Below are 12961 nucleotides of genomic sequence, written 5' to 3'. Positions count from 1 at the left end.
AAAAAAAAAAAGAAGAAAAAAGAAAAAGAAAAAGAAAAGAAACAATAAAATGAAGATAGAAAGAAAGAAACAACAATCACAAGAAAGTTGAACTTTTAATAAAAAAGAGAACTGTCTATTAGAGGTGGGATGGGGGAGGGGGAAGGGGGTTAGGTAGAAATTGCTTAAGGATCACAGAGATTGATTATATTTTGTAAACATGAGTAAACTACTTATCCTGATTTGATCACCACATATCATACATAGGTACTGATATTCAAATCTGTACCCAAGAAATATGTGTAATCAATTATATTTTAATAAAACAAATTTTAAAGGTTGACTTTTTTCCCCCCTTTCTCTTGTTAAAAGCAGGAAGTAAAAGCCCAGATTCGTTTTATTTTATTTTATTTTTTCTCATTGCTTTTTTGATCAGGACTTATTCAAAATAAGCTGTCCAAAATGGTTTAGCTTTTATAAAATAAACCTAAGAATTTATGCAGCAGGCTTCTTTTCTCCCTTAGAAGGTTTCTTTTCTGCTGGCTTCTTTTCAGCTACTAGTTTCTTGGTAGCTACAGCCTTTTTTTCTCAAAGGCTTCTTTTGCTTCTTAATACCAACAGCCATCTTTCCTTTCTTCCCCACCACAGGTTTCTTGCCTGCAACCCCTTCTGATTCAGCCTTTAGTGCTGCTGCAGCCTTATCCATGTGGAATTCGTGATTCCTGGCCTGGCAAAGAATGGTGTTCTGGTGCATGGACTTTGCATATGGGGTTAGTCTTGACATGATTCTCAGGTTTTTCAATTGACTCTTCTTCAGGACCTCATGTGAATCTTCTTGCGTGATGCTTGGAGGGCTCTTTGGATCTCTGGACTTTTCAAAATTCTTCTAAGGTCTGTATTCATCATCTTATGCATGAGAAGGTTATAGTTACTATTCAGGGAAGGAGCTTTGTGCCAAGTGCCATACAATTCATCTAAGTTCCAGAAATCACATTTAGTCTAAATGCAGAAATGTCCCTCATGCCCACCAGGAACAAGTTTCAAAATGTTCAGTTTGCTGATACTAAGGTCAGGGAAGGAGCTTTGTGCCAAGTGCCATACAATTCATCTAAGTTCCAGAAATCACATTTATTCTAAATGCAGAAATGTCCCTCATGCCCACCAGGAACAAGTTTCAAAATGTTCAGTTTGCTGATACTAAGGAGAGTAATTCCTGGGAGGTTTCCAAAGGCCTTGAGGATAGCATTGTCCTCATTGTAGATGATGCAGGGCCTCTTGTGCTGGATATGACTACGGTTTCTCATTTTTCCCTTGCCAGCTCTCATTTGGTGAGACATCGACCTTTTGATATCATTCCATGCCTTAAGTTTCTTAAGAAGCAAAACTGCATCCTTTGTTTTCTTGTACCTTTTAAATTTATCTTCGATCACCAAAGAAAGTTCAGGAACTTCCTCAATACGATGATCTTTAGACATTACCAGCACTGGTAAGGCTGAAGCAGCCAGGACAGAGCAGATGGCATATTACTTTTGGGTAGTATTCAATGTATGGTGCCAACATTGCCAGGTTTGGTTGGAGCAAACATGTGGCCTCTGAGATATTTCCAAAAACACCTTGGCCAGAACGGTGAGTCTCACCACCTTGAATTCTGGATATTCAAACCAGAGCTCTTCCAGTACCCCAAGATTCAGCACTGGTCTGATGATCTACTAATTCACTGACAGCATAGGGCTATCTGTTGTTTTTAAGCAAGTTGATGTGAATAAAGTTGACAATATCTGGTTGAATAGGAGCCTTGAACACAGCTGGCAAAGTGACATTTTTGCCAGATGACTCCCTCTTTTTGGAGTACACTGATATCAGTGGACAAGAACATGCCATGTCAGGAAAAGGAGAAGGCCACACTCCTCTCAACCCAGTGACTCTCACAGGAAAAGCTTGTTTTATTTTATTGCACATTTTTCTTGACTTCAGCTTTCTTGCTTTAGAGAAAATTCACAAAAGTAAACAAGAAACGAAGTAAAAAAGGTTCTGAACAAAGATCAAAATGTTGATTTAGATATTCAAACTTATTCAAGAATGTCAGATTCGGATGAACTATTGCTCTTTCCTGATACTGGAGTAGAAAGAGATAAAAATGTTGAAATATCAGATACTACAGCCATAAGCAAAAAGTCTAATATCCCAGAAAACAGAAGTTAAATTTCATATCTATGGTTAGAATACTTTTAAAATATATTCTCATAGTTGTAACATTTGGAATAACAGTAACTTAGCACTGGTGAATGAATAGGAAAATGCATCCATATATAGCATTCCTGCTGAGGGGAAAAACATAATTCCTGCAAATACTAATGTGTATATAAGCTTAAATTTTTCTCATATATACATATATACACATATATACATATATATATATACATATATACACATATATACATATATATATATATATATATAGTATAATCTTCTCATGAACACATAAACACACTTGTCATCACTATGTGTATATAAGCTTAAATTTTTCTCATATATACATATATACACATATATACATATATATACATATATACACATATATACATATATATATATATATATATATATATAGTATAATCTTCTCATGAACACATAAACACACTTGTCATCACCTTATTCTTCAAGCCACTGAATGTATGTGCTATGTTTGATCTAAATATTTCATGCCATTTGATTATGCAGTATGTACATACTGCAAAATGCCAAAATATGTATTGAAATGCATATGCTTGAAGCAAAGTCTGAATAACATGGAAGTGAGATGATCACTACAGCTCTTTAAAACAAATTTCCAGTTAAGAAACCATTTGTTTAAAAACCAGGGGACTAAAATGTTCATGTTTTATTCAAAATTGTTATCTCCTCAAGGAAATCCTAAAAGAACATGGAATTTTTCTCTTATTTTGTATAGTCCTTTCCCATGCGTTTGTCGGTCTTGATGAAAATTCAGTGGTTAGGATTTTCGTTGTTAACCACGTGAGTATTTTCATTGTCAACCATCAGAAATCTTTCGGAAGACTGAATATGTTTAGACAGAAGAAAGCCACAGCCTAAATTAAACACAGCTAACAGGGAATCCAAAATGCCTTGAAGGATAGATAGCAAAGCAGCTGCATAATATGTTTGAAAGAGCAAAGAGAGAGATATTGATCCAAAAACTGGGTTAATTAAAATCCTGGACATAGAAAGATCATATCCCAACCACACCACTTACTCTTCTAGCTTGCTAAATGTTCTAGGTCTCCCAAATAGTTAGCCCATTTCTTTAGTGAAGAACACTTGGACTTTTGTCTGGGATAGAAACACCTACTTGTGCAATTAAATTCTGTATGTGTCTTTTCTATTTACACAATATTGCTTAAAATTATTTTAACTAGAAATATTTTTTTAACCATAGTGTTAAGCTTGTATATTCAAGTCAAATTCTATCCACAAGCTTTGGATGACCTTCCCAAATTATTTAAATCTTGTCTGCCTTGGTGTCAGTTTATGTTAAATGAAGACAACAATATAATATGATTAATGATTAAATCATATAACCTTTTAAAATTGAAATTTGTTCTTTTTTAATTTATTCATTTATTATTATTATTATTAGCATATTCATTCTTACAAATCGTGATGTTTCTTTATGCCCTTTACCTGACCTATCACTTCCCAACCCCCTCCCTCCCTCTCCCCCATATCTAATATCCTTAGGTTTGTTTTCTCCTTCTGAAAGTTCAATGTATTGTTGTGGTCTTTTCTTTATTTATTTCTATCTTACTTTCTTTCTTTCTTTCATTCCTTTCTTCCTCTCTCTTTCTCTCTCCTTCCTTCCCTCCTTCCCTTCCTTCCTTCCTAGCAGCCGGTTATGAGTGAGAACATGTGGTATTTCTCTTTCTTTGTCTGGCTTATTTCACTTAACAGAATTTTCTCCAGACTCATCCATTTTGCACAAATGGCAGAATTTCATTCTTTTTTAAGGCTGAGTAGTATTCCGCTGTGTATATATACCACATTTTCCTTATCCAGTTGTCTATAGATGGACACTTTAGTTGATTCCATATTTTGGCTGCTGTTAAAAGAGCTTTAATGAACATGGGAGTGCAAGTATCCCTTCGAAATGATGATTTCCATTCCTTTGGATATATACCCAGTAGTGGGATTGCTGGATCATACAGTAGTTCTATCTGTAGTTGTTTGAGGAACCTCTACACTGCTTTCCATAATGGCTGTACTCATTACAGTCCCACTGACAGTGGAGAAGAGTTCCCCTTTCCCTGCATCCTTGCCAGCATTTGTTATTCTCAGTCTTTTTAATAATGGCTAATCTAACTGGGGTGTGACAATACCTCAATGTGGTTTGAATTTGCATTTCTCTGATGACCAGTGATGCTGAGCATTTTTTCATTGCCACTTGGCCATTTGTATGTCTTCCTTTGAGAAATGCTTGTTCATCTCCTTTGCCCTTTTTTTAATTGGATTATTCCTATTTTTACACTTAGTTTATTTCCATATATTGGCTATTGTGAATAATACTGCAATGAAAAGCAAAGATAACTCTATGTGTTACTGATGTCACTCTCTTTGGGTATTATACCCAGAAGAGGGATTACTGGATTGTATGATAGTGTTATTTTTAATTTTTTGATAAACTTCCATACTGTTTCCCATAATGTCTGTACCAATTTACATTCCCATCAACAGTATACAGTCTCCTATTCTCCACACTCGTGCCAAAACTTATATTTTGTCTTTTTGATAATAGCAACTCTAACAGGTGTGAGGTGATATCTAATGTTGATTTTGATTTGCATTTCCCTGATGATTAGTGATTTTGAACACCTTTTAAAATATCTGTTGGTGATTTGTCTGTCTTCTTTTGAAAAATGTCTATTGATTTGTTTTTTGCCATTGAGTTTTGTGAGTTCCTTATGTTTTTTTTTAATATTAACCTCTTATCATATATATGGTTTGAAAATATTTTTTGCAAACTCATAGGATGCCTTTTCATTTTCTTGATTGTTTCCTTTGCTGTGAGGAAGCTTTTTAGTTTGATGCAGTAACACATTATTTATTTGTGCTTTTGTTGACTGAACTGTGGGTGTGATAATCAAAAAATCATTGCCATGGTTAATATCAAATAGAGTTTCCTGTAGGATTTGTTCTTGGAAAATTATGGTTTTGGGACTGACATTTAAGTCTTTAATACATTTTTAGTTGATCTTTGTATATGGGGTAAGTTAAGTGCCCAATTCATTTTTTTACACTATTCAGTTTTCCTAACACCATTTAGTGAAGAGACTCTCCTTCCTTGGAAAATTATGGTTTTGGGACTGACATTTAAGTCTTTAATACATTTTTAGTTGATCTTTGTCTATGGGGTAAGTTAAGTGCCCAATTCATTTTTTTACACTATTCAGTTTTCCTAACACCATTTAGTGAAGAGACTCTCCTTCCTCCATTGTGCATTCTCGGTGCCCTTGTCAAAAATTAATTGACCTTATTTGCTTTGTTTCTTTTTCTGAGCTCTCTATTCTGTTCCATTGGTCTGTGTGTCTCTTTTTATGCCAATACCATCTTATTTTGTTTACTATAGTTTAGTATCATAATTTGAAAATGGGAAGTGTGATGTTTCCACTGTCCTCTTTTTTTCCTCAAGTTTTTTTGTCTATTTAGGGTCTTTTGTGCCCCCATTTGAATTTAAAATTGATTTTTTCTATTTCTGTAAAAAAATGCTGTTGAAATTTCTATAAGGATTGCTTTAAAACTATATATTGTATGGACATTTTAACGACATTAATTCTTCCAATCAACAAACAAATATTACTACATTTGTTTGTGTCTCCTTCAATTTCTTTCATCAATGTTTTTTATAGTTTTTAGTGTACAGTTCTTTTACTTCCTTGGTTAAATTTATTACTTGGTATTTTATTCTTCTTGATGCTATTGTAAATGGGATTGCTTTCTTGGTTATCTTTTTGGATAGATCCTTACTGGTGTAAAGAAATAAAGCTGATTTTTGTGCATTTATTTTGTATCCTGAAACTTAAGCAAATTTGTTCATTAGTTCTGATTTTGTGGAGTCTTTAGAGTTTTCTGTATTTATAGGATCATGTCATCTGCAAATACTGGTAATTATACTTCTTCCTTTTTTATTTGGATGCCTCTTATTTATTATTTTTACTTGTCTGATTAGTCTTGCTAGTATTTCCAGTACTATGTTAGCAAGAAGTGTCAAGAGTAGGCATCCTTGCCTTAGAGGAGAAGATTTCAGTTTTTCCCAACTGATTATGATGATGGTTATGGGATTTTGATAAATATCCTTTACTGTGTTGCAAAAGTTTTCTTCAACAACTATGTTGTTGAGAGTTTTTATGATAAAAGGATGTTGAACTTTGTGAAATGCATTTTTCTACATCTATTGAGATGATCATAAGGTTTTATCTTTCTTTTGTTAATGTGGTATATCACATTGATTGGTTTGCATATGTTAAACCAGACTTGTATCCCAGGAATAAACCCAAGTTGGCCATGATATATAATCTTTAAGATGTGTTGTTGAATTTAGTTTGCTAATATTTTATTGAAGATTTTTGCATCTATGTTCATCAGAGACATTGTCCTAAACTTTTCATTTCTAGTGGCATATTTGTGTGGAATCCCTTGCATTTTTAATTAAAGGGGAATTAAATGGATAGCACCAAAACGGATAAGAAAGCATACATATGAGGTTTTAGACATATGCGTTACATTCAGGAATATAGCAGTCTGACAATAATATTTACCCATTTATTAATAACTTGTGTTTGTGTTCATACAAATTTAAGGTCTTTTAAATTTAGAAAAATATCTGTTATCTTGTTAAATAACAGCAGTACCAATATGTTTAACTGGTACTGGTGTTGTATAACATAGTGTTCTATGTTAGACAATACTAAGTACAAATAAAAATATATGATTTATTTTTTTCAGAAAATACTTGATCCTGGAAGATAAGACTACAAATCAAGTAAAACAGTGTATTTATCAAGACTAAGAGCTCGATCAAAACTTGTTTCAAAGTTCTTGACTTGCTGCATCCACCAATCCTTTAAGCAATTATGTAAAAAATTTTGACCAATCCCAACCAGTACTTTCTTTTTCAAGAAACATCTTAAAATAATCCAGTCCAGGTTCTACAACACTATAAATATTCTCCTCTGTGACATCCCCCCTCTAAGAAACTATTGAGATACTTTCCTTAAGGGACTACATCTAATAAATTTAACTTTTGATTAACGGATTTTTTATGGTAGTTTTTTGGAGAGTCAAAACTTGACAATATCTTTCATGGATACAACTTTACACATCAGTGGGACTCAAGCTAGTTAAAGGACACAGAAGAGACTTAATTCATTTGAGAATTTGGCTTTATAAATTAATCTTACTTAATTTTCAAACACTTTAAAAAATTTTAAAGTTATCCATTTTAAAAATTGTTATTTACTTAAATGATTTAAAGTTAGATATCCTAACCCTTTAATAGTGAAAAAGAAAAAAAATTACTATAGCAAAAGTAGAGTTTCATTAACTATAAAACTATAAAAATTTGTAAGTGAAACATGAAATTTGTAATGAAATCTAATCTATATTTTTAGTCTTTCCTGATAACTACATAGAAAATATGGCTGAGTTTAACATCTCACCCTCAACGTATCGATGTCTACATATTTCTATGTGATGAATAAGGTTTTGAAAACAAATTTAAGATACTTTTCCAAGTAATAGTTGGTAAATGTTATTAAATACCTCACAGGCATTTAAATTATCACTTCTTGATTTCACAAAATACCCAATTTCTTATTATAACTAAACTCATAAATGTTATGCTATAATGATTTTATTCTTATTCTGAAATTCTTTCTCCAAAAGAGCAAAACAATGTTATATGAGTTGAAATTCTGGTGCAGACTAGTAATCTAGAAGGAGAGAATTTATCTTTTCTTAAAATAGAAGACTCAAAAATGTACTGTTAGTGGCTGATTAGAACAAATCACAATTAATAAAAAATGTGGAATGAGAGACAGTTTCAAGTGTGGTTTCAATCAAATCACAATTAATAAAAAATGTGGAATGAGAGACAGTTTCAAGAATACTGTGTTTATAGAACAATTCAAATTAAAATAATTATTGGCAGACATATTTTTCCTCAGTTTTCTATTAGCTATAAAGCATAATTTGTTCATTATATCTCCCACTGTGCATGTTTAATATAAAGTTTATTATACAAATTTCTTAGCAAAACCTTTATCCATAGAATGCAAAGCAATCTTTAGTACTTTATAACAAATTCTAAATTAAATGGGAACTGTACTAAAATGTTTTCTCTATATTATTTTTTATACAAATGCTGCAATCAAGTTACTAGTAAAGCACAGAAAACACACAATTTTCAAAGGTATAATTGAAAATCAAACCCAAAGATGTAAACTTTGGCTTCATTTTCCTACTATTAAAGAAAAAACACCATTAAACAAATAAATGTGTATATATTGTTTACTCTCTCTGGGATAGTAATAAACTCCAGTCCACGTAAAAAGATGATTTGTAATTGTTATTTTGTTCTTGTTCTCTTGAAAAGTGAGATTAGTTTCTTTAGATATTAACATCGTTCCTGGTTTCATAAACTTCTACAAAAAAAGAGCATATCAGAAGTTCTGAGGTTTGATATTCAGTGATCATTACAGCTGCATATAGGTGGAAATGTTCTTTCAATGTTGTTTTATTTCCTATTTGCCACACTTAGTACCACAAAGTAGTACCTAAAAGTTAAATGCATTTTCTTGAAATGAGCCACATGATAAAACAGTGCATAAGAAGGCGGCGATAGGGTGCAGTGCAAGTGTGCTGTGAAAATGAGTAAACCAGATGTCAGCAGTGCTTGTGCTCAGTTGTGGATGTGTTAATTTTCCCCTAGATCTGCTCAGGAAGCTGGCAGGCAGAATCCCTTGCCTCACAGATCAGGAAAATAGCTTACAGAAGGCTCAGAGGCAGAAAATGCAATTGACAGGGGAAATTCATTGAAGCCTAGTTTTTAAGAGAAGTGAGGTTTCTTAGTAGGCTTTTTTGTTTGTTTGTTTAAAAGCAGGTTTTACTACCAATACCTTCAAGATATAGAATATAATGGAACAGAATAGGATGGGAGATATTGAATTCTAGGTTATCCGAGTGAGCTAATCAATGCTTATTCTCTATTAAATTGATCAAAAAAATGAGTTAAATGACTTAGTGAACATTATTCCCTGAGTCGATGGCAAAACTACTATTTCACCCTATATGTTTAGATTTCATGTACAATATGTTTTCTGCTAAATCAAAAGTTAAGTATTTCAATGAATATTCGGCATTCATTATTACGACCGTTTGTTAAGAATGAAAAACAGCTATGTATAGATCATCATCTTATCTTTGTATAATTGATGATATTTTGCTTTCGTGTGAATTGGCATTGCAATTCATATAATCAAAATTGAATTAAAAATAGTATTTCCTTATATAGTTTCCTCACAAATATTTATTGAAAAATGTCCCAGAATCTACTAGATGTCAATCAATATCTATTTTCCCCATATATACTAATAAAACTATAGAATTTGAGCCACACATCTGTCTACTATTTTGCGGTCTCTCTTGCAGCTTACTCTGTTTATAAAACTAATTAAATGATATACTGAAAGTGAAATATGTAAATTTTGGGAAGTGTCCTTAAATGGGGATGTGGGGGTGACCTTCTTTTCTTTCCTCTGTTATGCTGGCTAGAACACAGACGTGGTGGCTGGGAAGCTGGAGCTGAAGCTAAAACATTTATCTCGAAGTTGAAGCCTTTGAAATCAGGTAACCCATAACCCTGACAGTGGGAGCATCACATTAGCCCTGAAACACCTCTAGGGGATTTTTACATGAGAGTGGAATGAACTTGTGTTTTGTTTAAACCCTTGTCATTTTGGATTTTGTAATTATCAGCCAAACGTTACTCTAACTAATTTAAGTTCTTACTATATGCCAGGGACCATTGTAGACGGTGGAGGGAAAAAATTATCTGTTCTTATGGAACTTATATTCTACTGTAGGCTGACAAAAAGGGGTTAAAGGATGGGAGATTCAGAATAGAGTATAATTATTATTATTTTTTCTTTTGTATAAGGGGGCCAGCAAAGTTCTCTGATAAGATGACGTTTGACTAGAAACTTTAAGAAAGCATAGAAATGAATAATCAGGAACAAGGAAATCAAAAATTTTAAATGCTGAGGTCGGACTGTATTTCCAATGAAATGCTAAGGATCGGAAAGCAGGCCAGTGTGCTAGGTGCAGAGAGAGTGGTGGAGAGAGTGACAAAGAATGTAAGACTGGGAGAGGTTTGAAAGACTGTGGCTTTTACTAAGACTGGGATGAAAAACCATTGAAAAGAACCTTGCACAGAGAAGTAACATGACCAGGCACATTTACAAGGGTCACTCTGATAACTGTGTTAATCCAACCAAAAGGTTTAGTTACAGTGTTGCCAAATGTTGAAAGGATATATAAAAATATATGATTTTATAATACAACATTTCCTCAAGACCAGAAAATGTGATAATTTTAAAAAATATAATCCATGATATATAAGCATGAATTGCTATGATCCATATTATATTTAGCAATATGTGAGCTATTTATATCGAATCCTCACAACAAACCTAAGACATTTTGAATTGTCATTTTACATATGAGGACAAAGTGAGCAGAAGTTTCTCAAGGTCACATATAGAATAATTAGTAAGGAGAGTTAGCTTTCAGACTTGGAAAATTCAAGTCGAGGCCTGTCTGCCTCCTTGGGTACTCTTTGAACAATTTTGCAATATTGTCTTCCAGTTAGATTAACCTACAGCATGTTTAAAGACAAACACTGCAGAGCGACTTGTCAATTACTAAGAAAAGAAATCATATCATGCAATAGATAGAGCATAAGAGACAACCCACATGGGAACCACAATCTTACTCTATTTTGTAGCACCGCAATAGATATAGGTATATTTTGTCATTTAATTTTATTTAAACCAGTGGTAAATAAATGGAGTAGCTCAAAAAGGGTTAAAGAGTCCCAAATTCTGAGTAGTTTATAAAAGCCCTTTTGGGTTTTGTTTATTTCTGTCTGGTGGAGAATTAATTTGTCATGCTTGGGGGGTGCCAAGCTCCAATTAACACCCCATGTGTGGTTAGCACATTTGTAATGAATTGGCTTTACATTAGGATAGAACCAAGAGGCTCAGGCCCCTGAACAAGGGGGGGTGCCAAGCTCCAATTAACACCCCATGTGTGGTTAGCACATTTGTAATGAATTGGCTGTACATTAGGATAGAACCAAGAGGCTCAGGCCCCTGAACAAACAAGTGATGGGTCAACAGTTTCTGGGCCTCAAGTTAAGCCAGGGGTAGACACAGAGGACCTAGCCAGCTCATTAGTTGCTTAATGAAGACAGGAGCATCATCCCCAACTATTATTCTATTTGGAAAATGCCCCCAAAAGTACTTTGACTGTAGACTATCTTTAGGATGATGTCCTGGTTATACGGCGGCAGGAAAAACTTTTTTTCTCTGAAAACTTAAAGGAGCTCAAATTCTTAAGGTACATAGTTAATAATATTTACACTTAACAAAATAGTATCTGTTATTTTCATCCAACTACAGTCAATTTACTAAATAAATAACTCAATTACAACTAGCTATTTGTCATGAGGCACTCATGTTTTTCAAACTACATCCTGACTTGTTTTCATCCTATTTTGTTACTAGTATGCAGTCATGTGCTGATCAAAGAAACTCTTGGTTTAGTTCTAGTTTGGATTACTTTAACAATAATTTTGACTCAAGTTGTAGAAAGATAAAATTTTAATTTTCAAACAATGCCTTATAAATGTAATAAAATTAATGTTTTCTTTTTTTCCAATCAAAAGGTTATTTTGGTAATTTTTAAGGTCCCTATCCTCTGCGTTTAATATGTTAATGCTTATACACTAGACTGATTTTTTTAAATGATAGAGAAATAACTGTAACTGTACTAAAGTGATGTATTAATGAAATAAACTGGTGAAAAAGAAATGGAAAATGCAGTGATGTAAGTGAAATATTAATAAAATAAAGTAGAGTTGTGCCAAATTCAATAATTACCAGTCATTTCGTGGCACGATTTCCCTTTAAGGTTAATTGCATTATCGTTGATTTTCTACAGAAATATGGGGATGGAGGTAGCAAACTAGTTCTATGTTATATAAGCATTCATTTATAGAGGTTTTACTTTATATAATATGTTTAAACACAGGCCGACCTATTTTACAGAAGGATTTGAATTTTAGTGAGCGTGTCAAAAGGCACCCTTCACAACTAAGAATGAATTTTACCTTAAAATACTGAGTTTTATCTTATTCGTTATCTCATTCCATAAGTGCCTTAAGTGATCGTACCGACTGACCAGCAGTTTTTCCTTTTCTGTATCCCATGCTCCTGCTTCCCATCAGTGTCCATTCTGTTAATATACTTAAAAGATAGGCTTAGGGTTATTTCATTTCTCCTTGGAACCATTTTTTGAAAGAAAACCCTGCGGGGAAACAGTAAGAACAGAAGCCCTTCTTCCCTGTCTGCTGGAGTACACAGCTCTGTTTTCAGAAACCTAGGAAAGACATTCATTGCTCCAGCTTCCACGGTTCACTGTTTGTGAAGAATATTGGCAAGTAACAGGACAGCAGCAGAAAAGGCGAAGAAGGCTGACAGACAGACTGGAACTAGCCAAGCTCTGTCCTCCACTTGGACCATTAAATGATATTGCCTCACGTATGATGTCAATGAAGCAAGTGGTCACCTTTGCTGTTGTTTTATTACTTTTTCTTTTAAAGAGCTAAGGACATTCATGAAACTTTTTCTGTTTAGAAGCACCCATTACGGAA

General features: G+C 33.4%; 1 pseudogene; it reads right to left on the bottom strand.

Moving 5' to 3' along the window:
- Nucleotides 1-474: 474 nt before the first annotated feature.
- On the bottom strand, nt 475-1890 carry LOC103599600 (annotated as a pseudogene).
- Between the last annotated feature and the right edge of the window lie 11071 nt (nt 1891-12961).

The sequence above is a fragment of the Galeopterus variegatus genome, unplaced genomic scaffold (genome assembly GCF_000696425.1).
Source record: "Galeopterus variegatus unplaced genomic scaffold, G_variegatus-3.0.2 Scaffold3025, whole genome shotgun sequence".
In the NCBI taxonomy this organism is placed as follows: Eukaryota; Metazoa; Chordata; class Mammalia; order Dermoptera; family Cynocephalidae; genus Galeopterus; species Galeopterus variegatus.
The sequence above is the reverse complement of the archived record's forward strand: the minus strand, read 5'-3'. Positions and strand labels throughout refer to the sequence as shown.